This window comes from Callithrix jacchus, chromosome 11 (genome assembly GCF_049354715.1).
Source record: "Callithrix jacchus isolate 240 chromosome 11, calJac240_pri, whole genome shotgun sequence".
Classification (NCBI taxonomy): Eukaryota; Metazoa; Chordata; class Mammalia; order Primates; family Cebidae; genus Callithrix; species Callithrix jacchus.
In genome coordinates this window covers 6,059,231-6,084,264 of record NC_133512.1, presented here as the reverse complement: position 1 = coordinate 6,084,264, position 25,034 = coordinate 6,059,231, and the positions used below count along the sequence as shown (strand labels likewise).

Genomic DNA, 25,034 nt, shown 5'->3' with positions numbered 1-25,034 from the left:
AATATCAAGGATGTGATTGTTAGATTTCATGGCACGAATGTATTTAGTGTGTAAGAAACTGCCACGCTGTCTCCCGAGTGTTGGTGCCATTCTCTCTTCCGTCAGCAATGAGTGAGAGATTCTGCTCTTCACGTCCTCACCAGCCTTTGGGGCTCTCAGTGTTTTTAGGCAGAGATTCCAACAGGCATGTGGTAGAATCTCATTGTTATTTCCATTTGCAGTGCCTTCATGACTTAAGATGTTGAACAGTTTTTCATCTGAGACATGTTTTTACCATTTTTATTTAAGGTTTTGAAAATTTTGAATTTTAAAATCTAATCATAGACCTACAAGAAGTTGAAAACACACACACACACACACACACACACAACAGTATAGTGAGGTCCCTAAACCCAGCTTCCTCCGGTGGTGAATTAGAACATAATCAAAATCAGGAAATTGACATTTTCATTTTCACGATGCAGTGAACCCAAGTATAGACTGTGCTGGGATTTCACCAGTTTTTATATATATTCACTCTATTTTTCTGTGCATTTAGACTCCTATGAAATGTTATTGCTTGTATAGATTCTTCATCTGCAATCAAGATACAGAGCTGTTCCATCACCAGAGAGATACTCCCTGGGCTACCCCTATATAGTCACATGACTCCCTCAACCCTTGCCCCATCCCTAATCCCTGGTGACCATTGGTCTGACATATGTTAAAAAGTATTTCTAGGGGCCAGGCACAGTGGCTCATGCCAGTAATACCAGCACTTTGGGAGGGTGGGACCGACTGATCATGAGGTCATGAGTTTGAGACCAGCTTGACCAACATGGTGAAACCCTATCTCTACTAAAAATACAAAAATTAGCTAGGTTTGGGTGGTGCACGCCTGTAATCTCAGCCACTCGGGAAGCTGAGGCAGGAGAATCGGTTGAACCCGGGAGGCAGAGGTTGCAGTGAGCTGAGATTGTGCCACTGCACTCCAGCCTGGGAGACAGAGACTCCATCTCAAATAAATAAATCTCTAGAGCTATTAATACACTTTTGTCTCTGCATCAGTATGGCTTGAGAGGTTTCTTGTTCTTCTTTGTGGCTTTGGACCTTTATGGGTCTAGTCTTAGTAGATGTGTGCATGTTTTGGTATAGACATAAGTAGTTTTCAAGAAAAGGCTACAAAAGAAATCTTTTCTTCTTCGATGTTGCATATAAAGAAATCTTAATATATCTGTGCCTTCTGTAAAACCTGATGTGCAGTCATTGCTGTTTAACGTAGCAGATAAATCAGGCTGATGCTATTGTGTGATAGAAAACATCACAAGTTTCCTTAGTAAGTTCCTTTAAGAAGTGACCTACTTTCATTTATTTAAAACATGATTCAATTTACCAAAATATAATGTAGAAATAATTGTTTAGAAGGAATACTAATTGTATTCGCTAGCCAGTAAAGATACCATGATTAGAGACTGGGAGAATGACGAGAGAGAGTGAAACTGAGGCGCCACTGGAATGTGAAGGAGTTCTTGTGAGTTTCAGGTGTGGAGAAGGTGGTCTGACAATACCACTGCAGCAGAAAAAAGACGTTATTTCAGATGCTGGGAACACTTTTATCTCTCAGGTTTCAGAGAGGAGAGAAGTGTGTATCAGTAGCCTCTGGGGGCAATTTTTTTAAAGGAAGAAGGAGCATGGCATGTGGTATCTTGGGGTTTGGAGCACCCAAATGCCAGCCTGTGACTGCTTAAGAGGTGTATCAGGGCCGGGCACAGTGGCTCATGCCTGTAATCCCAGCACTTTGGGAGGCCAAGCCAGGTAGATCAACTGAGGTCAGGAATTTGAGACCAGCCTGGCCAACATGGTGAAACTCCATCTCTACTAAAAATACAAAAAAGTAGCTGGGCATGGTGTTGCATGCCTGTAATTCCAGCTACTCAGGGGACTGAGGCAGGAGAATTGCTTGAACCCGGGACGTGGAGGTTGCAGTGAACTGAGATTGGACCACTGCACTCCAGTCTGGGTGACAGAGTGAGACTTCATCTAAAAAAAAAAAAAGTGGTATATCGTTAAGTTTGAGCCAGGAGATTAATTAAATAATTAAATGACCACATAATTAACATGGGAAGACTTTATTCTGGAATTCAGGGAGCCTGTTTTCTCAACCTCAGTGCTACAGACATTTTAGGGCAGATACATCTTTCTTGGCTGGGGATGGCTCTCTGCATAGTAGAATGGCTCTTCACATCCCTGGTCAATACCTGCTGGTTTCCACCAGCACTTCTGCCCAAGTTGTGACAAAAATGTCTCCAGACATTGCAAAATGTGCCACGGGAGGAGAGGGCCATCACCCTTGTTTGAGAACCACTGATTTTGTATATGCACATACACACACACATATGTATGTGTGTGTGTGTGTGTGTATGTATTTTATATATACACACACTTACATATACATATTCACACACACCATATCCATGAACAATGCATAGTATTATTTTCTAATTCACATAAATTGTCTGGTTTTGAGATACCGTCCTACACTTTGTCCATTCCCCATAATGTCTTTGAGATTCAGTCATATTTATAAAGATACTAACCTCTTATAAATATTTGCTATATGTTGGGTCATCTTAAGACCCTACACGTTTTATCTATCTATTGTAAGACAATAGATGTATATTTCCATTTTATCATAAAAAGTACTTCCTCAGTGAATATTTTTGTCCATGTCATGCTGAGCATGCGTGTGATTATTTTAGATTGGATAAAAACCCCATAGAATGTTATCAAGTCTAATATAAATTACCAAATTGTTCTCCACACAGGCTATATTAATTTACACCCCCATTCAGCAGTGTATGTGATTCTGTTTACTACAGATTCTTACTGACAGTTGATGCTGACGGATTCTTTCATCTTTGACCTCCTGCAGAGTGAATGTGGGTATCTATCTTACTGTTGTTTTAACTTATATTTCCTGATTAGTAGTGAGTCATCCCATCTGAATCTTGGAAGGACCTTTGAGATCTTCTGGTTAATGCCATGTTTTAATGATGCGACACTAAGAATGTTTTCTCACCTCCTTACTACTTTCATTTTTCTTTCCTAAGAATATGTCATTAGTCTCGTTGCCTTATGTCCCTTATTGCTGTGGCGACTGAATTCAGTGTCTCATCCAATGGAAATCTTTCTCCTTTGCCATGAGGGTGGAATATGTACAAAGAGCGAGAAGAAAGAAAGTGATACCACAGATTTCTCCCTTGCACCATCTTTCTTTTCACTAACAAGATGTCTGTTTCCGAAAGTAATTATATCTGACGCAGGGCCTGAACCAGCGTGGGTACTCAAGTGTTCCCATGAATGATGGCGTGAACCCTAAGATGCAGGGAGTGAAAGATGACGTTCCTTAGCAGCTTGAAAATGCCCCTAGATCCAAGTGGTATCTCCGCTCTGCAGCTTGAGCTTGACTTCTGATTCTGCCTGTCACTGTGGTGGACTGGGAATTACCGATAAAGGAAGCAAGTGTTGACATTTTCCATATTAGGATGAATTCCCCATTGAATTCTGACCCATGCTCTCGTGATCAGCTCTCTTGAGGCCAGCTTCCCAGAGGCTAGCTGTTGGGACCAGCGGAGTTGACCTCTGGGGCCGGGCAGCACGTGCGCTGTCCTCTGAGGCTAACAACTTCAAGACACTCTGGTTTCCCCTGTAAAGCCTTTGTAGTATCGGAGGAGGATTGGCTGGGCTGTGATTCAGCCAGTCTGTGTTTTTCCTGCCGGGGAATGCATAGGCCTATCTTCCTGACTCCTTTTTTCCTGTTAACAGGTCAGTCACCTGAGTCCCAGGAAGCATGCCACACATGACTTCAGTGCCCCGTGCACACACAAGTGTAATTGCTTTGTGATCGCCTAAAATGTGAAATGAAGGAACACGTTGTCTGTAAGGATAGCATTTGCGATTCTGTGCATTTCATTTCATCGCAGGTGTTTGCGTCAGTCAGAGCAACGTGGAAGTGTGTTTGCTGTACTTAAAAGATCTATCTTGATTTTGTGTTTCTCTGTGATTTGGAAGAAGAACTGCAGACAAGTAAGCTCTGGGTGTGACAGACATGGGGGCAGAGGTGAGACAAGGTGGAGGCTGGGGCATGGGAAGGTGGTCCGGGAATCGGGCATTCCAGGGGGAGGTAGCAGAGGTGAGACAAGGTGGAGGCTGGGGCATGGGAAGGTGGTCCGGGAATCGGGCATTCCAGGGGGAGGTAGCAGAGGTGAGACAAGGTGGAGGCTGGGGCATGGGAAGGTGGTCCGGGAATCGGGCATTCCAGGGGGAGGTAGCAATGTGTGCAAGGGCTGGGACCTGTAATAAAGCCTCACCTTTTTGGAGGAATTCTTAGGGTTTTATCCCATTGTCATTGTTTTGGTCTTGATGTATAAAAAGCACCCATGCCCCATGCCTTATTCTTGGGAAAGATGCATTCAGGTAAAATCCCACCGTCACTCAGTTATGCTTGTTTCAGCCCCCCAGCGCCGGTGGCCCACATTACCAGTGCTTCATTGGTCTGGCCACAGTGACTTCTCTCTAGAAACTGTTTGCTTACCACACGCCTTATTCCGGCACATTTCAGAGCCCACAGTTTCAGGGAGGCCTCCTGAACATGTGCTCTTTGCATTTTATTCAGAAAAATTTTTAAAAATGGGTGGGCAAAGAAGGGAAAGGATGTGAGGCAAGCAATAGCTGAATGTTTCTTAAAAACTAGATATTTTGGTTTTTATCAAGTAACAATTACCCAGTTGCAACCACAATCTATTTAGAACTAAAAATTTAAGCCAGCCTTCCAAGCCCCAAAGAAAACTATGGAAGAAAGATCCAGGAAACTTTTGGTAACGGGGTGTAGTATCTCCTTCTCACGCTAACTTTGCAAACCTTGCGACATTGCCACGCGAAGGAGGTACATTTCAACACTGATTAGCATCTGGGCCTCGCAGATGGGGAGTGTTTGAACGGTATCTTGGTTATATGAGAACCTTTGCTGGAACAACCACTAGGGCCCAGGGAATTTATTATTCACCAGGTTGTTACTTCCATTAACATACATTATTTGCCAGATATATCACTATCAAAGGTAAAAATAGTGAGGGACCTAGGAATGCACCAGAAAGCTGTGCCAGTGGCGGGGAGCGCTTGTGACAGGACCACATGACAAAGAGTGTGGGGTACCCATGGAAACCACGATGCACAGTCGCCTGTATTGGATGGCATGCACTGTGCGTGGGAGAGGCCCGCCACATGGAGTGAAGATGGAAGGGGGAGCCACCTAGACATTCAGAGACGGGTTTTGGTGGGATGGGAGAGGGTTCTGCGGACCAGTGAGGATGGAAAATGTTGGCGCAAACCTTCCCATGCATGGCTTAAAATGCGTTACTTTTTGGACTGCTTCAGAGAAAAAATGATTATAATTTTAGGGATCCTCTTTCCCACCCCTCATTTTCTTTCGCTGTTTCCCTCCGTTAATACATTTTTTTTTTGAAGTTTTAGATTTACTGAAAAATTGACTAGATAGCACAGAGAGTTCCAATATATACCTGCTATTCACACAGTTTCCCTATTACCAACATCCTGCGTTAATGTCGTACATTCGTTCTAATTAAACTAGAATCCATCATTAGAATGACCAACCATAGTTCATTAAGGTTCACTCTTTGTGTTGTATATTCTATGGATTTTCACAGTTGCATAATGGGCTGGGCATGATGGCTTATGCTTGTAATCCCAGCACTTTGGGAAGCTGAGGTGAGAGGATCACTTGAAGCCAGGAGTTCAAGACCAGTCTGGGAAACATAGTGAGACCCTGTCTCTACAAAAAATAAAAAAATGGTTGGGTGTGGTGATGTGTGCCTGCAGTCCGAGCTACTCTGGAGGTTGAGGTGGGAGGATTGCTTGAGGCCAGGAGGTCAAGGCTGCAGTGAGCTGTGATCATGTCACCACACTCCAGCCCGGGTGCCAGAGTGAGACCTTGTCTTAACAACAACAACAACAAAACAGGCTGGGCGTGGTGGCTCACACCTGTAATTCCAGCACTTTGGGAGGCTGAGGCAGGTGGATCATGACGTCAGGAGATGGAGACCATCCTGGCCGTGGTGAAACCCAGTCTCTACTAAAATACAAAAAATTAGTTGGGTGTGGTGGCATGCGCCTGTAGTCCAGCCGAGGCAGGGGAATCACTTGAATCCAGGAGACGGGGGTTGCAGTGAGCCGAGATCGTACCACTGCCCTCCAGCCTGGTGAAAGAGCAAGACTCTGTCTCCAAAAAAACGAACAAACAAAAAACAAGGCAGTTTTATGATGTCATGTTTCCATCATGACAATGTCATACAGAATAATTTCCCTGCCTTAAACGTCCGCAGTGCTTTACCTATGCACTCCCAGTACCATCCGCCTGTCCTCCAAACCCGTGGCAACCAGCGACTTTTGTTTTCAGAGATGGGGGCATTTCACTGTGTTGCCCAGGCTGGTCTCAAACCCTTGGCTTGAAGTGATCCTCCTACCTCAGCCTCCCAAAGTGGGGATTACAGGTGTGAGCCACTGTGCCAGGCCAACCACTGAATTTTCACTGTCTCTCTAGTTTTGCCTTTTCTAGAGCATTATATAATTGGAATCATACAGTATGTAGCCTTTTCAGACTGGCTTTCTTCACTTAGAAATATGCATTTAAAACTTATCCATGTCTTTTTGTGGCCTAACACCTGGTTTTAAAAATTGCTGAGTAATATTCTATTGTGTATCTATACTACAGTTTATTCATTTATCTACTGAAGGACATCATGGTTGCTTTCAAGTTTTGGCAAACAGGAAGAAGAGTGCTATAAACATTTGAGTACAGGTTTTTGTGTGGACATACATTTTCAGCTTGTTTGAGTAAAGACCTAGAAGCATTATTGCTGGACTGTACGGCAATATTATGTTTCACTCTGTAAGAAGGCACCAAACCGTCTTCACAGGTGTCTACGCCATTTCCCTTTGCTTTTTAATTTTCCATGTGACTTTAGTTTGGGAACAGAAATTAGAGATAATATGTGGAAAATGCAGGTACTACTTAAGATGTAATAACCTGATTCCGAAATATGCAGAGAAGTGTGTTGTACTAGGTGAGACACAATCATGAAGATCAGACTAACAGTGTCCTTTAGGGATATTAGTTGTTTGCTTAACCAGGAATCAGATGGCTTCAGAATCATGAAATAGCTCAAGGCTGTCCTCGAGGATCCAGACTCTCTCTCCCTGTACTCTTCCCCAAGTATGCTGGCCTTCTGGCTTTTGCTCATACTTTATGGTCTCAAGATGGTGGCTGCAGCACGAAGCATCATGTCCCCAAACGCTTAGGAAGAAAGAGAAAGGGGAAACACCAAAAGCTGTCCTTCCATTTTGTCCCTTTCATCAGAAAATTGAAGCTTCCACCCCCAAAAAAACCTAGAAGACTTTCTTTGACGTATTACAGACCCCAGATGGGTTCCGTAGTCACTCTAGCTGCACAGAGACTAGGAAACAGTAATTTGGAGTGTCTCTAATTTCTGCTCATGTTTCTTCCTGTAACAATAGTCTCACTCACAACCTGGCCTCATCCATTTATCAAGCTGAATATTGCTGGAGCCACCTGTAACTTTTTTCGCTGTAGGGAGGGGAAATAGCTTCTTCCGACTCATCAGGTTCGTGACTGAGGCCCCGGTAACAAAAGACAGCTTGACAATAGAAAAGGATACACATGTATTTGATGTAACTTTTATGTGCTACAGGAGCCTTCATAGGGAAAGAAAAACCTGCAGAAGCAGGTAGATCTGTGTATTTTTATGGTTAGGTTTGGTGAAGAGTAGACAGTCTTAGAGCTGAAGACTGGATGAAGGAGCTGTCTATGATCCAATTGTAATGAGCTGTGGGAAACTTGGCAAGGCCCGTTTGATCGGATTCTTCTTGTCACTTCTATGTCTTTGGCTCCTTTCCTTTGGGATAGAGAGGGAATCTCTCTCATATGGTTTGGCTGTGTCCCCACCCAAATCTCATCTTGAACTGTAGCTCCCATAATCCCCACATGTCGTGGGAGCGACTGGTAGGAGGTGATTGAATCATGGGGGCAGTTACCCTCATGCCGTTCTCATGAGAGTGAATGTATTCTCATGAGATCTGATGGTTTTTTAAGGGCTTTTCCACTGCTTTTGCTCGAATTCTTCTTCTTCATGCCATCCTGTAAAGAAGGACATGTTTGCTTTCACTTCTGCCATGATTGTAAGTTTCCTGAGGCCTCCCTAGCCATGCTCAACTATGAGTCTGTTAAACTTCTTTCCTTTATAAGTTACCCAGTCTCGGGTATATCATTATAGCCGTGTGAGAACAGACTGATACATTCTCTAATGAGGCTCTTGTGACCTGCTTCAAAGAAAGGTCAGAAAATCCTTCCTAGATATTATGACCTGCTTTAGGAGAAAAAGTGTGAGGGGAGGATAAGAGTGACCTTTCTGCTTCTGCTGTTTTCTCAAATACCAAGGTGCCATATTTTGGGGTAGCAGGTTCTGAACCCATAATTTCAATGTCCTTATTTTATCTGCGCATGAGGGCTGACTTATTCCATCACTTTCAAACTGCGTTTTATGGAGCCCCACATTTCTGACTTGAGTGTAGGGTTCTCTGCAAGGAGAGGGAAGGGATTTGAGGGGGCAGGGCTCCAGCTTCCCACTTCTTCCTTCACTTATTTAAGCTCCCTCCCAGGGTAGGTCTCCTAGGGGATTTCCTTTGAAATAAGCTTCTGCAGTTAAAATTAAGAGTGAAAGCCTTCAATTAGGTGGATGTCTCCCTCAATTCTAAGAGTCAAACTTTTGGACCGAGATGAGACAAGGTTATTAGTCTTGTCCTAAGAAGTCTTTTGCAAAATCCCTGGGATTTTTTGCCTTGAAAACATTACCAATACCCATATTGTGCACAGGTTACAAAAAAATTGTTTTAAAATTTGTCTTCTGTACTAAAGAAAAAGGAATTTCTTTGCCATTTAAAAAGTGGTTTAAATCTTAGCTCTTTCCTGTCAAGTGGATGGTCTGGAGGAGGGAGATAAGAAGGTGGCCATTAGTCTAAGTGTTATTCCCAAAAACTGGAAAGTTTGATCTTTCCTGGTATCTCTAAATGGAATTTATTGAAGATTCTGGAGTAACTGAAACGGGTGAGCTGTAGTCTTGTCCACCCTTTCCTAAATCTCTCACATGCCTATGTGAAATTTGTGGACTTTTCACATGGGCATTTAATATATGATGCAGTATTTAATTTGGGTTGGAAAATGTCCTGGGCTCTTAAAGTATATCTTAGTTAAAATGCTTAGTAATTTGCGTATATGCCCTGAAGCGATTTTATGGAATAGAAAAATACATGAAAACAAAAACGGAAAGTAGGTCTACCCTGAATTTGCTGTTGGGTGAAGCTGACTTTTTTTTCTATTTCTAAATAACTCCAGTGGCTTCATGGTCCACATAGCACATTGTGATCTATGGGCAGTGTACTGATGTGGATTCTGCCTGCCTCATCCCAGAAGGCATGCTGGCTCCCAGGCTTCTTGGTGCAGTATTTAAATAAACAAGCTCTGCTGTGTGTGAGACACAGGGCCTCTGTACTAACTGAGCATATGCTAGCTGATGTTCTATATTTACATGTGTCATCTCATTTACAATGCACGGCTCCCTCCAAAGTAAGTGTTATCCCATTTTGCTGTGGAAAGCAGTGACACATCAAACTTGTACCATATTAAATAGCTGGGAAGTGTCAGAGCTGGAGCTAAAGTCTCCCAGAAGCTTGTACATTTGTCACTAAATCAATAGCTCTGCCTCACCAAAATTAATTGGCGTTCTTCACATAAATGCAGGAGAAGGGAACTAGTAAATGTGGGGATGCATTTTTGTGCCACATGATTTGCACATTTCAAGTTGTTTAATCCTCACGACAACCATGGGGGAAGGGGGTTTGTGCCGTGTGTGGAGCGGGGACTACAGTATCACTCCCACTTGAGGTCACAGGAAATTGAGGATTGAAATTGTAGAGGAAAGCGCCCTTGAAGAGCATGTAATCTCTCCTAAAGGTGTAGCAGTAACAATGTTGCAAGTGACTTTAGTTGCTGGAACTCCCACCCTCTTTATAGATTTGTAAAATTCTCACCAAAACAGAGTCACTCAGCATATTCTGAATACAGGAGGCCAATGTCATGTGTTATCTAAAAGCACGATGAATGTTTATCTACCAGAAGAGTAAGATGAAAGGTTCTGATTTTCCTCCTCCACGTACTTGACAGCAGCCAATGGGCAGGTACTTGGCTTCCTCACCCTGCATGTGCTGGACTCGTGTTGGGCTGAGGTAGAGGAATAGCATGTGCCCATGCAAGGTGGCTATGCCCAGGGCTTCCTGAGAGTGGGTTTACACCCTGGCCCTGGTGTAATGAAAAATTAGTGGTCCCTCCAGCGGGAACTCACTGGCGGAAAGTCCTTACACAAAACTTAAAACTTAGATTGATCTGCACCAAAAGTGCCCAGGAACCCACTGTCTCCACTTCAGTCCTGGGAGAGATTTGCTTCCATCTCTGTCTTCCTTCTGCAAGAGTTTGTTGAATAAATGATATGGTCCCAGCCCTCATGGGTATTTCCTGGCAGAGCCTGGGCAGGCTATGACATCCTGGCAGGGGGTAGATCAAGGAGGAGCCAGAACCTGGAACCCCTGTGCCTCTGGATCCAGGTGGCTCCTGGATGGAAGGGCAGAGACTGAGCAGGAGAGTGAGGATCAGCATTCACCCAAGAGGCAGGATGTGGAATCCAACCAGAGGCCTCAGTGACAAATACCAGGCAGGCATTGACTTGTTGGGTTGGTACAGGTACATAAGAGTACACCGGGCACGGTGGCTCACGCCTGTAATCCCAGCACTTTGGGAGGCCGAGGTGGGTCGGGATCACAAGGTCAAGAGATCCAGACCATCCTGGTCAACATGGCGAAACCCCGTCTCTACTGAAAATACAAAAAATTAGCTGGGCATGGTGGCACGTGCCTGTAGTCCCAGCTACTCAGGAGGCTGAGGCAGGAGAATTGCCTGAACCCAGGAGGCGGAGGTTGTGGTGAGCCGAGTTCGCACCATTGCACTCCAGCCTGGGTAACGAGCGAAACTCCGTCTCAAAAAAAAAAAAAGAGTACACATGGGATACTGCTCCATGCCCCAATAAGGAGCATGGAGTAATGTTCACATAGCTGGGTTGGGCCTGTAGGAACAGGGAACCTTGAAGGAAGGCTTCCTGTGCTTGAGGGTGAAGAAGGGCCTCACATTGTAGATGCAGACCTGGTTTGTGAGTCTAGTAGGGGGCTGAGTCTAGGAGAAGCTTTGAAGTGCCGCAGCTGAAGTTGTCCTTCTCTTCGTTTTCTGAGAGGAGTTAATGGGTGTTGGTGCAGCAGAAAACTTGGTTGAGATGATAGCAGCAGTACACGCTAGCAAGGGGTGTCCTCCCATCCACAGTCTTTGCTGTCATTTCCTTAGGGAAGGAAACTTCGGCCCTTTAGTTTCCCTGCGTAGAAAGATTGACTTTGGTTTCAGGTGTCCAGGAATCTAACATCAGGAGGTAAATACAATCATGGAAACAAAGCAGAAAGATGAACAAGGTTGGGGAATCCATCAGTTTCTGGTTCCTCCTGAGTTGCCTTGTCTTGTTTCTTGAATGAAGCAGTGAAGAAGGCTTCAGGAGAAAGACAATGCAACGATAAGTGGAATGTTTATAGTTCCATGAATATATGGATTGCGTTTTTGTTTGAAAGGAATTTTGATGTCCTGGAAGATAGGAAGGAAAAATAAAAACCAAAAATACTGACCTCCTTTCTTTCTAGGTGACAAGAATACAGTTGAAAAGCCCTTCGCTGCTTTTTCATGCATTTATACAATAAAAAATAATAACCCTGGGAGCAGAAAAAGGTAGTCCATCTTTACTATCATCTATTATGCATCAGGGAGGGTCTGTGCTAGATCTCTGTGAGCTCATTTAATTCTCACAGCAGTCCCGATCACATGTGTATTATTGGCCATCTTTTTAAAATTATTTTAATTTTTAAGTTCTGGGATACATGCGCAGCATGTGCAGGTTTGTTACACAGGTAAACATGTGCCATGGTGCTTTGCTGCACCTATCAACCCGTCTCCCAGGTATCGAGCCCAGCATGCAGTAGTTATTTTTCCTAATGCTCTCCTTCCCCACATTCCACCTGCTGACAGGTGTGTTGTTGGGTGTGTTGTTCCCCTTCCTGTATCCGTGTGTTCTCATTGCTCAGCTCCCATATATAAGTGAGAATATGCAGTGTTTGGTTTTCTATTCCTGTGTTAGTTTGCTGAGGATAATGGCTTCCAGTTCCAGCCATGTTCCTGCAAAAGACATGATCTCATTCCTTTTTATGGCTGCATAGTATTCCATGGTGTATATGTACTACATTTTCTTTATCCAGTCTGCCGTTGATGGGAATTTGGGTTTGTCCCGTGTCTCTGCTATTGGGAGTAGTGCTGCAGTGAAGATGTGCATACAAATATTTTTGTAATAGAATGATTTATGTTCCTTGGGTATATACCCAGTAACAGGATTGCCAGGTCAAGTGGTATTTCTGGTTCTAGATCTTTGAGGAATTATATTGGCCACCTTGATGAGGAAACTGAGGTGTCAGAGATGATGCTGCCCAAAGAGAAATCACTGGCAAAAAGATGTGAGGGGTCCGGCTGCATCTTCACAGGCATGCTGTCCATGATGCTTTTACTTCCTGGATGCTGCCTGATGGGGCTGTCTTACAGATACCCTTTATGACCATACCTTTACCCTACGTATTCCTCATAGCGCTGGTCCAAAGATGGGCTTGAGCCTTCTATCAATTTTCTGTCAAAACTTTGAGAACTAAGTCTTTCTCTTTTGAGCATGAGATTTTGAGTGTTGCTATTCAAAAGAGAAGACAGAGAAATGACAAAATTAACAAAGTCTAATATGAGAGGTCATGAAAAAAGTGTTTTAAGGTTTTTTGGGGTCTTATGTTGTTCCTTGCCTTGACGTATAAGTACATTAAATAAGGCTCAGTGACTACATCTTTTGCAGGCATTCTAACCTGTTCATTGCAGTTTTTGACTGTGGCTGTCTATATTTTAGCCAGTTTGTTTTTTTCTGAGGAAAATTCCTACCTTCAGTCTACCTCAGTCTTTCTTGGGATTCAGCTATCAGGTAGACAGATAGTCTTTTATAACATAGTATAGTCATATTTAATGTTCTTTTTCTTACTCAATGGAAGCACTTGATGCTACAAATTGTCCTCTTATTACTCCTTTGCCAAAGTCCTATGGAATTTCACATATACTAATTTCAGAATCACTAATTTCTGGCTAACATTTATTGAACACCTGTGATATCGTAGTGTAAAGGAAAAACACTTGGAAATAGGCAAACAGTCAAAGGTATAACTGCATGTCCCTTCAATGTCATACTGAATTATTATCCAGTTCTCTAGGATTATGTGCCATTCTCTGCTATTCTTTAATTTACTATTTACTGTTGGTTATGATATTTTATAAGTCTGTAAGGGTAAATGAATACCTATAGAAAATGGACAGTGCACCAGGCGTGGTGGCTCATGCCTGTAATCCCAGCACTTTGGGAGCCCGAGGTGGGCTGATCACCTGAGATTTGAGACCAGCCTGGCCAACACGGTGAAACCCCACCTCTACTAAAGATACAAAAATTAGCCACGTGTGGTGGTGGGCACCTGTGATCCCAGCTACTTGGGAGGCTGAGGCAAGAGAATTGCGTGAACCCAGGAGGCAGAGGTTATAGGGAGCTGAGATCACGCCACTGCACTCCAGCCTGGAGCCTGCACTCCGCTGCACTCCAACCTTTTGAGACAGAGTGAGACTCCATCTCAAATAAAAAAGAAAAAGAAAAAATGGACAGTGATGCAAAGGATTCCTGTGTGATAGTGTGGAGGATCCCTGTCCTTACAAAAGACAGCTCCCGAAGTACCATTTTAATGCCCTATAAAGAATCACCTAGGTTTTTTAAATCTGTTTCAGCAATCTCATTTCATTATTTTTTTTCTTTTAGGGGCTATATTAGCGGCTCTGACGTGCATTATGCATTTTTCTTTTTACCTTTTTTGTTTTGTTTTATGGAGAAGGAGTCTCGCTGTGTTGCTCAGGGGTCTTGAACTCCTGGACTCACGCAACCCTCCTGTCTTGGCCTCCCAGAGTAGTGGGATTACAAGCATGAGCCACTGTGCTAGGCTGCTTTATGCAATTTAATCTTCATGTAAATCCTCTTAGGTGAGCTTATCATTATGTCTACTGTGCTGAGGAAGAAAGGAGGCTCAAAGGTGTGGCTCGATAGGGCTGGATGGCCAGTAGTTTGGAGCAAAGGTTTATCTGAATCAAGGTTCACCGTTGATTACACTTTGTTACCATGGAAACCCACATTATGCTCACCAAGGACTGCAATGGTGAAGGGTAGCTAAGGGTGGCTCAATACGGTGCACAAAAGAATGTAGATGAATAAAAGGAAGAAATAAGTAAAGGCAAAAAGGCTGAGGCTGCCTACAAAAAACTATGATACTGTTGTGTCTTTTTCTCACCCCTGATCAAAAATAGTGTCCGAAATGTCTGTGAACTTGTTTGTATTCACTGTGGCACGACACAGATTTGACTTGGAAAGTCCCAGTCAGTCCCCTACCTCAGACCGGGATATTTGCTTATGGTGTGCATGTAGAGAAGTGGTTTAAACTAAGAAGTAGCAGAGGTGCTTGCTTGACATTGACAAAGCAAAACACACAAGGTGTTGAGAGAGAGAAGGGCCGCAACTGCTTCTAGGCTCTAGCGAAACACTGGGCTTTCCTCTTTCCACATGTAAATGCACAGGTTCCAAGCTCAGCTTTTTATCACTCCAGGGTGTTTTCACTTTTTCTCAAGGATTTCATCAAATTCTGAAAAAAAATTGGTTGTAACTTCCTTTCCTTAAGAGTAAATATATGAAGCGTGTGCTACGAAATTAGGTCAACAATTGCTGATCCAACTCCAGAATTACTGGAAATGATGAGGGAAGCAGACATGGTAGGTGGCAGTGAGAGAGGCGGGATGAGCAACTCTTCAAACACAGCTGTCTCTCTCTTGTACTGTAAAACTACCCCCAGCTAAACCCATGATAATTACTGCAGGAGGTAAGACTGGGAACTCAAATGTAATTAAAGTACTGCTGCTGAAACTCAGCCTGCCATTATATTCATCTACAACTGTAAACTTTGTCCCTGAAACATTCCGGTAACCAGGATGAGTGAAAATTCGCTGAGGTCTCAAGTTTAAGATACTGGGAAATTGGTCCTGTATCTGGAGGTACTGAGTCACCAACACCTACTCTTCTCACCTATGTCCTGATGGAAGATACCCCCACTGCCCTGCACTTAATCCAGAATCCCACCAGGCCCTCCTGATACCTCCCAGCCCTTCACTTCTCACATTCCTGCAAAATTCTGCAGATCTGGTGGTTCTATGGAATCTGGTCCCTGTTTCCTCCACACTGTTCCTTCCCTAGATGAACCCTCATTCGCTCTCTGCTCTGGAAGACGCTTCCGTTGCCTCCTCATATATATTCTTATGCACCTCACTTCCCTTCTGTTCCCCAATTATTCTCCTTCTGCAGATGGGTTCCTTAGGTTGCTGTCAGAATGTCTGCATGATCTTGCCACTTGGCTTCTAACCCTTCGGAGATTCCTGTTTCTTATGAGATGAGGTGTAGGCTCTCGGTGAGCATCTGAGGCCTGTCTGACCTAGCTGCTACCTTGTTCTCCAGTCTCCGCCCACCTGTCACTCAGCTTAGCTCACAGTCTGATCGAGGCCCCTGTTTACATCTTCTGTCGGGTTTCTGAACATGCCAGACCACGTTGAGCTGCTCCTTGGTACTGAACTGCTTTGCCCTCTATCTGGTCAAGCATCTCCTTGTCACTGCTGTCCTGCAGCTGTCTAGTAATAGTATTCCGTAAGAGACCATTCTTTCCTTTGGGGCAGGGCATTGTCCAATGTGTCCCTGGGCCTAACAGGGAGAGGCTCCCATAAATATAAGTGGCATGAATGAATGAATGAGTAAAAAGAGATATTTCTTGCATCAAAAAGTTAAGGCAGCTAGCTTACTTACCTGTATTTAGCTATGGAAAAATTGTTTGCGTAGGACTTAAGGTATTCTGCTATTTGTCCACAAAGCATATCTTCTCTTCTTTCCTTTCCACCACTTTATCGCACCTGGAGGGTAGGGCAGGAAGCACTTACGCCATAGAAGGCAGAGAAGATACAGATCGAGGTATGCCCAAGTGCCCAAGGCCCTTCTAGTTCAGCCTCTCATTGGAGTGCATAGGCCAATCTTTATGGACTTGTACGGATCTGAGCATGAAAAAGCAAGCTGGGGAGCAAATGAACAGTGACTTTTGTTTTTGGATAAACCAAAATCAGGCACCACTTGATAGCAGGCAAGGGAAAGGCTGCAGCTTCACCTTTCTGTGATATTCCCACCAAAAATGCATAACCTGAATCTAATCAGAAGCAGCATCAAACAAACCCAAGTTGAGGAACATGATAACCAGCCCATAGTCTTCAAAAGAGTCAGGGTCAGAAAAGTCAAGAGAAAACTGAGGGAAGTGCTTTAGAATGAAGAGACGGAAGAGACACAACAGCTTAAAGCAATGTGTGATTCTGAACTGAATTTTTCTTTTACTATAAAATACATTATTGAGACATTTGGTGAAATGTGAATGGGGTCACAGGAGCAAATAGAACATGTATTAAATGTTAATTTTCTGATTTGAATGGTTGGTGGTGGTCATGGAGGTGAATGTCATTGCTTGTAGGAAATCTGCACTAAGGTGTTAATGGATGGTGCTTCATTGGGTTGGCAAGTTACTCTCAAGTGATTCTGGAAGAAAGAAATTTACTTACGTCATAGCTGCAATTTTTGTGAGTTGGAGATTGCTTCAAAATAACAATTTTTTACAAAGAAAAAAATATTGATTGACAAGTTGCCTAGGAAAGATGCTTTGTATTCTGTCCTGATGGAAATGTGCATGGAAGTGGTATTGGTAGACCCTGGAATGAGTTGGGGGTGGTAGGGTGTGAGGTCAAGGGGGCACAACCAAGAGAAAACCTGCATCCTTTCTCAACAACACTCAGCAGGTGACCTGAAGCGCAAACAGGCTCAGAAGACAGCAGGCTCTAGGGGAGCACAGTTACCTCCCAGGGCAGGTGTCATGAGCAGGTTTCTAGTGACTGGGGAGCAAGAGGCCAATTTGATGGTTTACTGTAGGAAATGTGTCACGACCATTGGTATTCAGACTAGCAGATTTCCTCCCTGTAGGCAGATGTCAAGGGAAGGAGTTGTCATCAGGAGACTGCTTGGTAAACATAGAATCACGGTGAGAAGAGTTAGCCAGTGTGATCAGAAAGTCCAGAGCCACGGCACCTCCATGCCTCCATTCTGCAGGAGGCCTCACATCTGGCAGCAGAGGTGGAGGAGAGAGGCTAGAGTGGGGCTGCCCTGTCTTGGATAGCCTGGCGGCTCCACCTGGCATCAGCTTTCCTGGTTGGCCACATCTGCTTCTGACCGATGTACTCCTGCCTTAGATACGTGAATGGCCTCAGCCAGGTTGTTACCGTGTTCTGCCGACTGCAAAGCCCCACGGACTCTCAAATGGCTTTGCAGATCTGGGATCCTCTGTGAATTTTTCTGGGTTGGTTTTATACGTTAGCTGTCAGAGGCATGTGCCACTTTATTCAGGTTCCTTAGAGCTCCTCCTTGCCACCCTGTACCTCCTCAGAGACCGTGGGCCATGCGGGAACTGGGTTAGAGAGATGTTGACCTCTAGAGTAGCAACTTCCCGCTTCCTGTTCTGTTTTGTCTTGAAGTCTGGAGCCGTATCAAAGGAAGGAGAGACTAAAATAAATGTTTACCATCCTGAAATGTTTTGCTGTCTCCAGGGTTCTTTCACTTCCCTGGTGCAGACTTCCTTTTGAAATTCAGCCGGAATGTCGCTCTCTCTCATTTGAGAACAGTGTTTCTCCCTGCTGGAAACCGAAGTTCTTCAGCTTCTGGGGGCAAGGGCCATCTCACGTGTGTGAAGATGACAGTTCTCTTTCTACAACTGAATGCTGTCTTAGGGTGGGACACACCCTTCCCCCACAGACTTTGCTGCTCCTTCTTACACCGGTGGCCACTTCTCCTTCTGTAATCCTTCTGGGTACTTAGCCCTGGAACCTGTGCTCCCAAATGGTTCCTCGTAGAAAAGCCATCTCTTCCCTGGTGAGTGTTACATGGGGGTTGCCCACATCTTGAGGGTCTTGAGAAGCAGAGCCTGTTTTTGAAGAGGTTTCTGAAATCGGAAACACGGCATGCAAGTCGGCCCCCAGCTGGGGGCTCTGGGTGGCTCAGTGGCTAGAGGCCCACCATGAAAGTGTGGGTCCTTCCAGAGTAACGAAGGCCCTGGGCACCTCCTAGTGTAAACCCTGTTTTCTTCAAAGAATTTTAAAAGAGCAAGTATGTATACAGACCGGCTCACATTGGTCCAACGTAAGAGTCCTCACCTTAGTGTAACTTTATATTTTGATTTATCTTTTGTCATAATATTATAAGGCCTTGCACACAAATGCCTTTATAAATAACGACTTCTGGGCTGGGTGCAATGGCTGATGCCTGTAATCCCAGCACTTCTGGGAGGCCGAGGTGGCAGATCACTTGAGGTCAGGAGTTGAAGACCAGCCTGGCAACATGGTGAAACCCTGTCTCTAGTAAAAGTACAAAAGTTAGCTGGGCATGGTGGTGGGCACCTGTAATCCCAGCTACTCGGGAGGCTGAGGCAAGAGAATCGCTGGAACCGGGGAGGTGGAGGTTGCAATAAGCTGAGATTGAGCCACTGCACTCAAGCCTGGGCAATAGAGCAAGACTCCATCTCAAAAATAAAAAAGAAAGAAGGAAAGAAACAGAGAAAGAGGAAGAAGGGAAGGAAGGAAGGAGGGAGGGAGGGAGGAACGTCTTTTCCAGAATATGCCTGATTTGGGCTTGATGTGAACATTGAACCACTTCCCTCTAGCACATATTCATTTGAGGATGGGAAACAGTGTCTACGGTGTCACCAGGTCAATTTGGTACCCTGTCCTGGGCACCTGTGTGCCCTGGCAGATGTCTCCAACCAGATTGTCCTCTCGTCTAAAAGTGCAAACTCTTGATAAGCTCATGGTTCTCAGCACCTGGTGGGCAGAAGCAATAGCGTGGAGGGGTGGTGGTTAAGTACCCATAAGTCTCACAGAGCGGAGACTTGGTTTCCATTTGCAAACAAACCCAGAAGCCCCATATGAAGTCTGGCACTAGTCTTTGACATCTGTTTGATTTTTCTCCTGGGTGAGGAATTGTGATGAGTCCTAAACTAGGAGGACCATGAAAAGGATTAGAAATAGAATGACTGGGCCGGGAGCAGTGGCCCACGCCTGTAACCCTAGCACTCTGGGAGGCGGAGGCAGGCAGATCACCTGAGACGAGTGTGACCAACATGGCAAAACCCCATCTCTACTAATAAAATACAAAAATTAACCGAGAATGGTGGCTGGCGCCTGTAATCCCAGCTACTCAGGAGGCCAAGGTAGGAGAATTGCTTGAAGCCGGGAGGCAGAGGTTGCAGTGAGCCGAGATCGTGTCACTGCACTCCAGCCTGAACCACAAGAGCAAAACTCTGTCTCAAAAAAAAAAAAAAGAAAGAAATAGAATCATTGGAAGCACATGTTATTCAAAACAAAACAGGACCTGACATCTGCTCACTTTTTTTCTATTCCTGGGCCTCTGTGCATCTGGGGGTCAGAAAAAAAAGGCAGGGTGTAACAAGAAATATGCTCCTTGGGCCACCCTGCTAACCTGTGTCTTTGTCAGTCAGATTCCCTGCTTGATGGGAGGAGTTCTGCCACCCTCCGCTCTGCGAGGCCTTCCCTTGCACAGTGAGTGCAGGTTTCATGTGAAGCTGTTTGCACTCCATGCAAGTGGCACAAGGCTGACAGCTGTAGAGGAACGTTCCTTGGCTTCCTGCTCAGTCAAGGACCTGGCATTATGCTCATAGTGACAACTGCAAAATACAGATTTAGGGTGGAAGCACTAGCTGTAAACTCCAGTTACCATTTGTGTTTTTAAAAAGTCTACATTTTTACGTTTATGGTGCAGTTTTACAACTTGCTGCTTCGACAGCCTGTACAAAGCCATCTCTTGTTGTTTTGATATGTAACCATATGACTTCTGGAATGCGGGCATGGGTGACATCTTGGGGGATGAAAGCACGAGGGAATCTGAATTTCAAGAGGTGAGAAAGGCAGGCGGGATAGGGAAGGCGATGAGATTTTGGAAGCCGAGCAACGTGGGAGAGACCTTAGGAAGCATGCATTTCTGCCTACAGTGATTAATTTTTGTTTCAGAGAGTAGCTCTCCCTAATGAGGGTTGCATATGCTGGAGAATTAGTAAGAATCTCAGGGATGCCTGTGCTTCATTTTTCACACATACTCCTAGGTGGAGGTGAAAGCATTTGGTTCTCCTAGTGGTTCAAGGAGAACTGAATTTCCCAGCAAAAAGCTGCAATCAGAGTCTGGAGACTCCTATGTCTCCCTACGACCTGTGCCCGAGTTATTATTCCCGCTTTTTAATGCTCCACAAGGTGGCAGGATGTAAGGTTCATTTTCCACCTGGACAGTTCCCGACTCTTGGAGACTCTCGCATACCCGAGATGTTTCAGCAGTGGACTGAAGTGTGCAGATTTCAGGTGACAACTTCGTTGCTTCCGCTAGAGGAATTAGACATGTTGGTCTACATGCATATAGACACAATGGAGGGAAAAACGCTCAACATTTAGAAGTAGACTCTTAGAGACATTACTGAGACTGTTTAGTGCCTTAAAAAAAATCCTTTTGAACTTTGAAAGTCTTTTTCTCCATACATAAAGGAAAGGTTTTATGTGGCTGTTTTGCTTAATGTGGGCTGGTTTTATTTTGGACTCTTTGAAACCCAGTGTGAAGGCTAACATTCTGCTCTGTGGAAAAGTAAAAATGAAAGGAATTGCCGGGTTTGGGTTGTGCTGAATTAAAGTGACAAGGTACAGATAACAGGGCACAACCGTGCCCACAAATTAGCCCTCTCTAATTTGCTGCTGTGGAATGTAGTGCTTTGGTGTTGCATTGTAATTTATTTCCTTGAATTAAAGTTTAAAAAAGAAAGCTAGTTTGCTCAAAAGAGAAAACCAGAAAAATGTAAGCCCTTCAGTATTGAAACAGCCCATGGTTACCCGCGTTCAGGGAATTGTTTGAGGAAGTCCTGCTTCAAAAACATGTAAATTATGGGGTTTTAATTTTAGAAGCTGCACTTCTCAAATGTGTGTTGGATTATTTTGTGTGCTACTTGAAGGTATCCCTTTCAAAGCTCTTGTTGACATGCAGAGCATATTTTGTGTAGGTCAGGTGACAGCGGTGTTTTTATTTTAAAAGCTTTTTTAGAGACAGGGTTTCTCTCTATTGCCCAGGCTGGAGTGAAGCGGCACAATCATAGCTCACTGTAACCTCTATCTCCTAGGCGCCAGAGATCCTCCTGCTTCAGCCTCCCTCCTAAAGCATTAGGAGTATCGGCATGAGCTATGCCCAGCTGGCGGCAGTGTTTCATTTTGTTTTTGTTTGTTTTCTTTTTATTTTTAATTGCATTTTAGGTTTTGGGGTACATGTGAAGAACATGCAAAATAGTTGCATAGGTACACACATGGCAGTGTGATTTGCTGCCTTCCTCCCCTTCACCTATATCTGGCATTTCTCCCCATGCTGTCTCTCCCCAACTCCCCACCCACCCCCCGCTGTCCCTCCGCTGTTCCCCCCAACAGACCCCAGTGTGTAGTGTTTTCTTTCTTTTTTGAAACTGAATCTTGCTCTGTCACCCAGGCTGGAGTGCAGTGGTGTGATCTCAGCTCACTGCAACTTCTGCCTCCCAGGTTCAAGCAATTCTCCTACATCAGCCTCCCAAGTAGGTGGGATTACAGGCATGTGCCACCACACCCGGCTTATTTGTTGTATTTTTAGTGGAGATGAGGTTTCACCACGTTGGTCAGGCTGGTCTCAAACTCCCGACCTCAGGTGTTTTGCCTGCCTCAGCCTCCCAAAGTGCTGGGATTACAGCCATGAGCCACTGTGCCCTGCCCAGCAACAATGTTTTGTGTGATTTCTCTTGCACACGATGTGTCCTGGAGTCACAAAGTGAGTGCAGCATCTTTCTCCAACTTCTGTTGCGTTCTAGGCAATAGCTTGATGTTATGGGGAGCCAGGAGGACATTTGGTTTTCCCAGCCATGATGTGCCCTGCTCCAAATTATAATACTCCTTTTCCCCAATGACAGCTTCCCAGAAAGCTGAAATGTCATTCTTTGAAATATGGTGGCACGTGATTAAAATATTACCAAAAAAATCAGCTCCATAAATTGTGTAATAAAAGTCAGGATGACTTATTACAACACTGTACAAAAAATTCAGTATTCTGGTCATGGTAAGTCTTGCTTTGTTCTTAGTATCTGTGTGTGTTAACTGGAGGGGAGATCTGTTGTTTCCATATCGAGTTGTGTGCTCCTGTGGTGGTGAACACTTTCATACTCACAGGAGGCTTTCATTCATCTGTCTGCGTAATAATGGCTCATCTCACACTCTGACTTTTAAGGCACCGTTTCTCAAAGTGTATTCCACGGATTGTTACTAGATGGTGATGTTTAAAGGGTTCCTTGCACTTTGGGAGGCCGAGGCTAGAGGATTGCTTAGGGCCAGGAGTTAGATCACATCTTTGGCAACATAGGGAGATCTCATCTTTATTAAAAAAAATACAGAAGTTAGCCAGGCGTAGTGGCATGCACCTGTAGTCCCGGCTACTTGGGAGGCTGAGATGGGAGGAACTCTTGAGCTTAGGAGAAGGCTACAGTGAGCTGTGATTGTGCCACTGCGCTTCAACCTGGGTGACAGAGTAAGAGCCTGTCTGAAAATAAAATAAAGGGTCCCATGGTTGAATAAATTTGAGAGAGACTGAGATAAACAAAGCCAAAAAGATTGATTTCCTGAAGGACTGTTCTGGCCTTTTCTATACAAAAGTACACCATCACTTTTCAGGAGAGAGAGTGGAACAGATATCTGGTTTCCCACAGGAGTATGCTCCTCAGTGCCTGCTTGGGAAATCCTGCTTCAAAGTTTGGCTCCACATGCCTGTTCTGCAATGACTTGTGTCCTCTACAAAAAAGATATATTCGAGTCCTAACCCCCTTAGAGTGTTACCTTATTTGGAAATAGGGTGGTTTTAGATGTGATTAGCTAAAATGAGATTATACTGGAATGGGGTGGGTCCGTAATCCAATATGACTGTCCTTATAAAAAGGGGAAATTTGGCCGGGCCCTGTAATCCCAGCACTTTGGGAGACTGAGGCGGGTGGATCACTTGAAGTCAAGAGTTCAGGACCAGCCTGACCAACATGGAGAAACCCCATCTCTACTAAAAATACAAAATTAATCATGATGGATAAGTTTTTTGATGTGCTGTTGCAATCGGTTTGCCAGTATTTTATTGAAGATTTTTGCATCTGTGTTCGTCATGGATATTGGCCTGAAGTTTTCTTTTCTTGTTGAGTCTCTGCTGGGTTTTGGTATCAGGATGATGTTGGTCTCATAAAATGATTTGGGAATGATTCCCTCTTTTTGGATTATTTGGAATAGTTTCAGAAGGAATGTACCAGCTTCTCTTTGTGTGTCTGGTAGAATTCGGCTGTGAACCCGTCTGGACCTGGGCTTTTTTTGTGTGGTAGGCTCTTAATTACTGCCTCGACTTCAGACCTTGTTATTGGTCTATTCATAGTTTCGGCTTCCTCCTGGTTTAGGCTTGGGAGGACACAGGTGTCCAGAAATTTATTCATTTCTTCCAGGTTTACTAGTTTATGTGCATAGAGTTGTTTGTAATATTCTGTGATGATGGTTTGAATTTCTGTCATGGTCAAGTAGGATTCATCCCAGGGATGCAAGGCTGGTTCAACATACGCAAGTCTATAAACGTAATTCACCACATAAACAGAACCATAAACAAAAACCACATGATTATCTCAATTGATGCAGAGAAGGCATTTGACAAAATTCAACAGCCATTTATGCTAAAAACCCTCAATAAACTCGGTATTGATGGAACGTATCTCAAAGTAACAAGCTATTTACGACAAACCAACAGCCAATATCATACTGAATGGGCAAAAACTGGAAGCATTCCCTTTGAAATCTGGCACTAGACAAGGATGCCCTCTCTCACCACTCCTATTCAATATTGTACTGGAAGTTCTAGCCAGAGCAATCAGGCAAGAAAAAGAAATAAAGGGTATTCAAATAGGAAAGGTGGAAGCCAAATTGTCTCTATTTGCAGACGACATGATAGTATACCTAGAAGACCCCATCACCTCAGCCCAAAAACTCCTGAAACTGATAAGCAACTTCAGCAAAGTCTCAGGATATAAAATCAATGTGCAAAAATCACAAGCATTCGTCTACACCAATAACAGACTTAAAGAAAGCCAAATCAGGAACAAACTGCCATTCACAATTGCTACAAAGAGAATAAAATACCTAGGAATACAACTAACAAGGAACGTAAGGGACCTCTTCAAGGAAAACTACAAACCACTGCTCAATGAAATAAGAGAGGACACAAACAGATGGAGAAACATTCCATGTTCATGGTTAGGAAGAATCAATATCATGAAAATGGCTATACTGCCCAAAGTAATTTACAGAATGAATGCTATCCCCATCAAGCTACCAATGACCTTCTTCACAGAACTGGAAAAAACCACCATGAACTTCATATGGAACCAAAAGAGAGCCAGCATAGCCAAGTCAATTCTAAGCAAAAAGAACACAGCAGGAGGCATCACACTACCGGATTTCAAACTATACTACAAGGCTACAGTAATCAATACAGCATGGTACT

At 44.1% G+C, this 25,034-nt stretch overlaps 1 protein-coding gene across 24 annotated transcripts in view; it reads left to right on the top strand.

Annotated features, from left to right (window-relative positions):
• ELMO1 (engulfment and cell motility 1) overlaps positions 1–25,034 on the top strand; it is a 588,268-nt gene that overhangs the window by 47,604 nt on the left and 515,630 nt on the right. For 4 of the 24 annotated variants that reach the window (XM_078342223.1, XM_078342218.1, XM_078342224.1 and 1 more), the window contains exon 2: positions 3,963–4,065. The exons of 18 other annotated variants lie outside the window; for them this stretch is intronic. The gene's annotated coding sequence lies outside the window, so the exon portion shown is untranslated. Of the gene's footprint in view, positions 1–3,962; positions 4,100–25,034 lie in introns of all 24 variants that reach the window. 2 more of the 24 variants (XM_078342225.1, XM_078342217.1) reach the window with 1 other exon arrangement.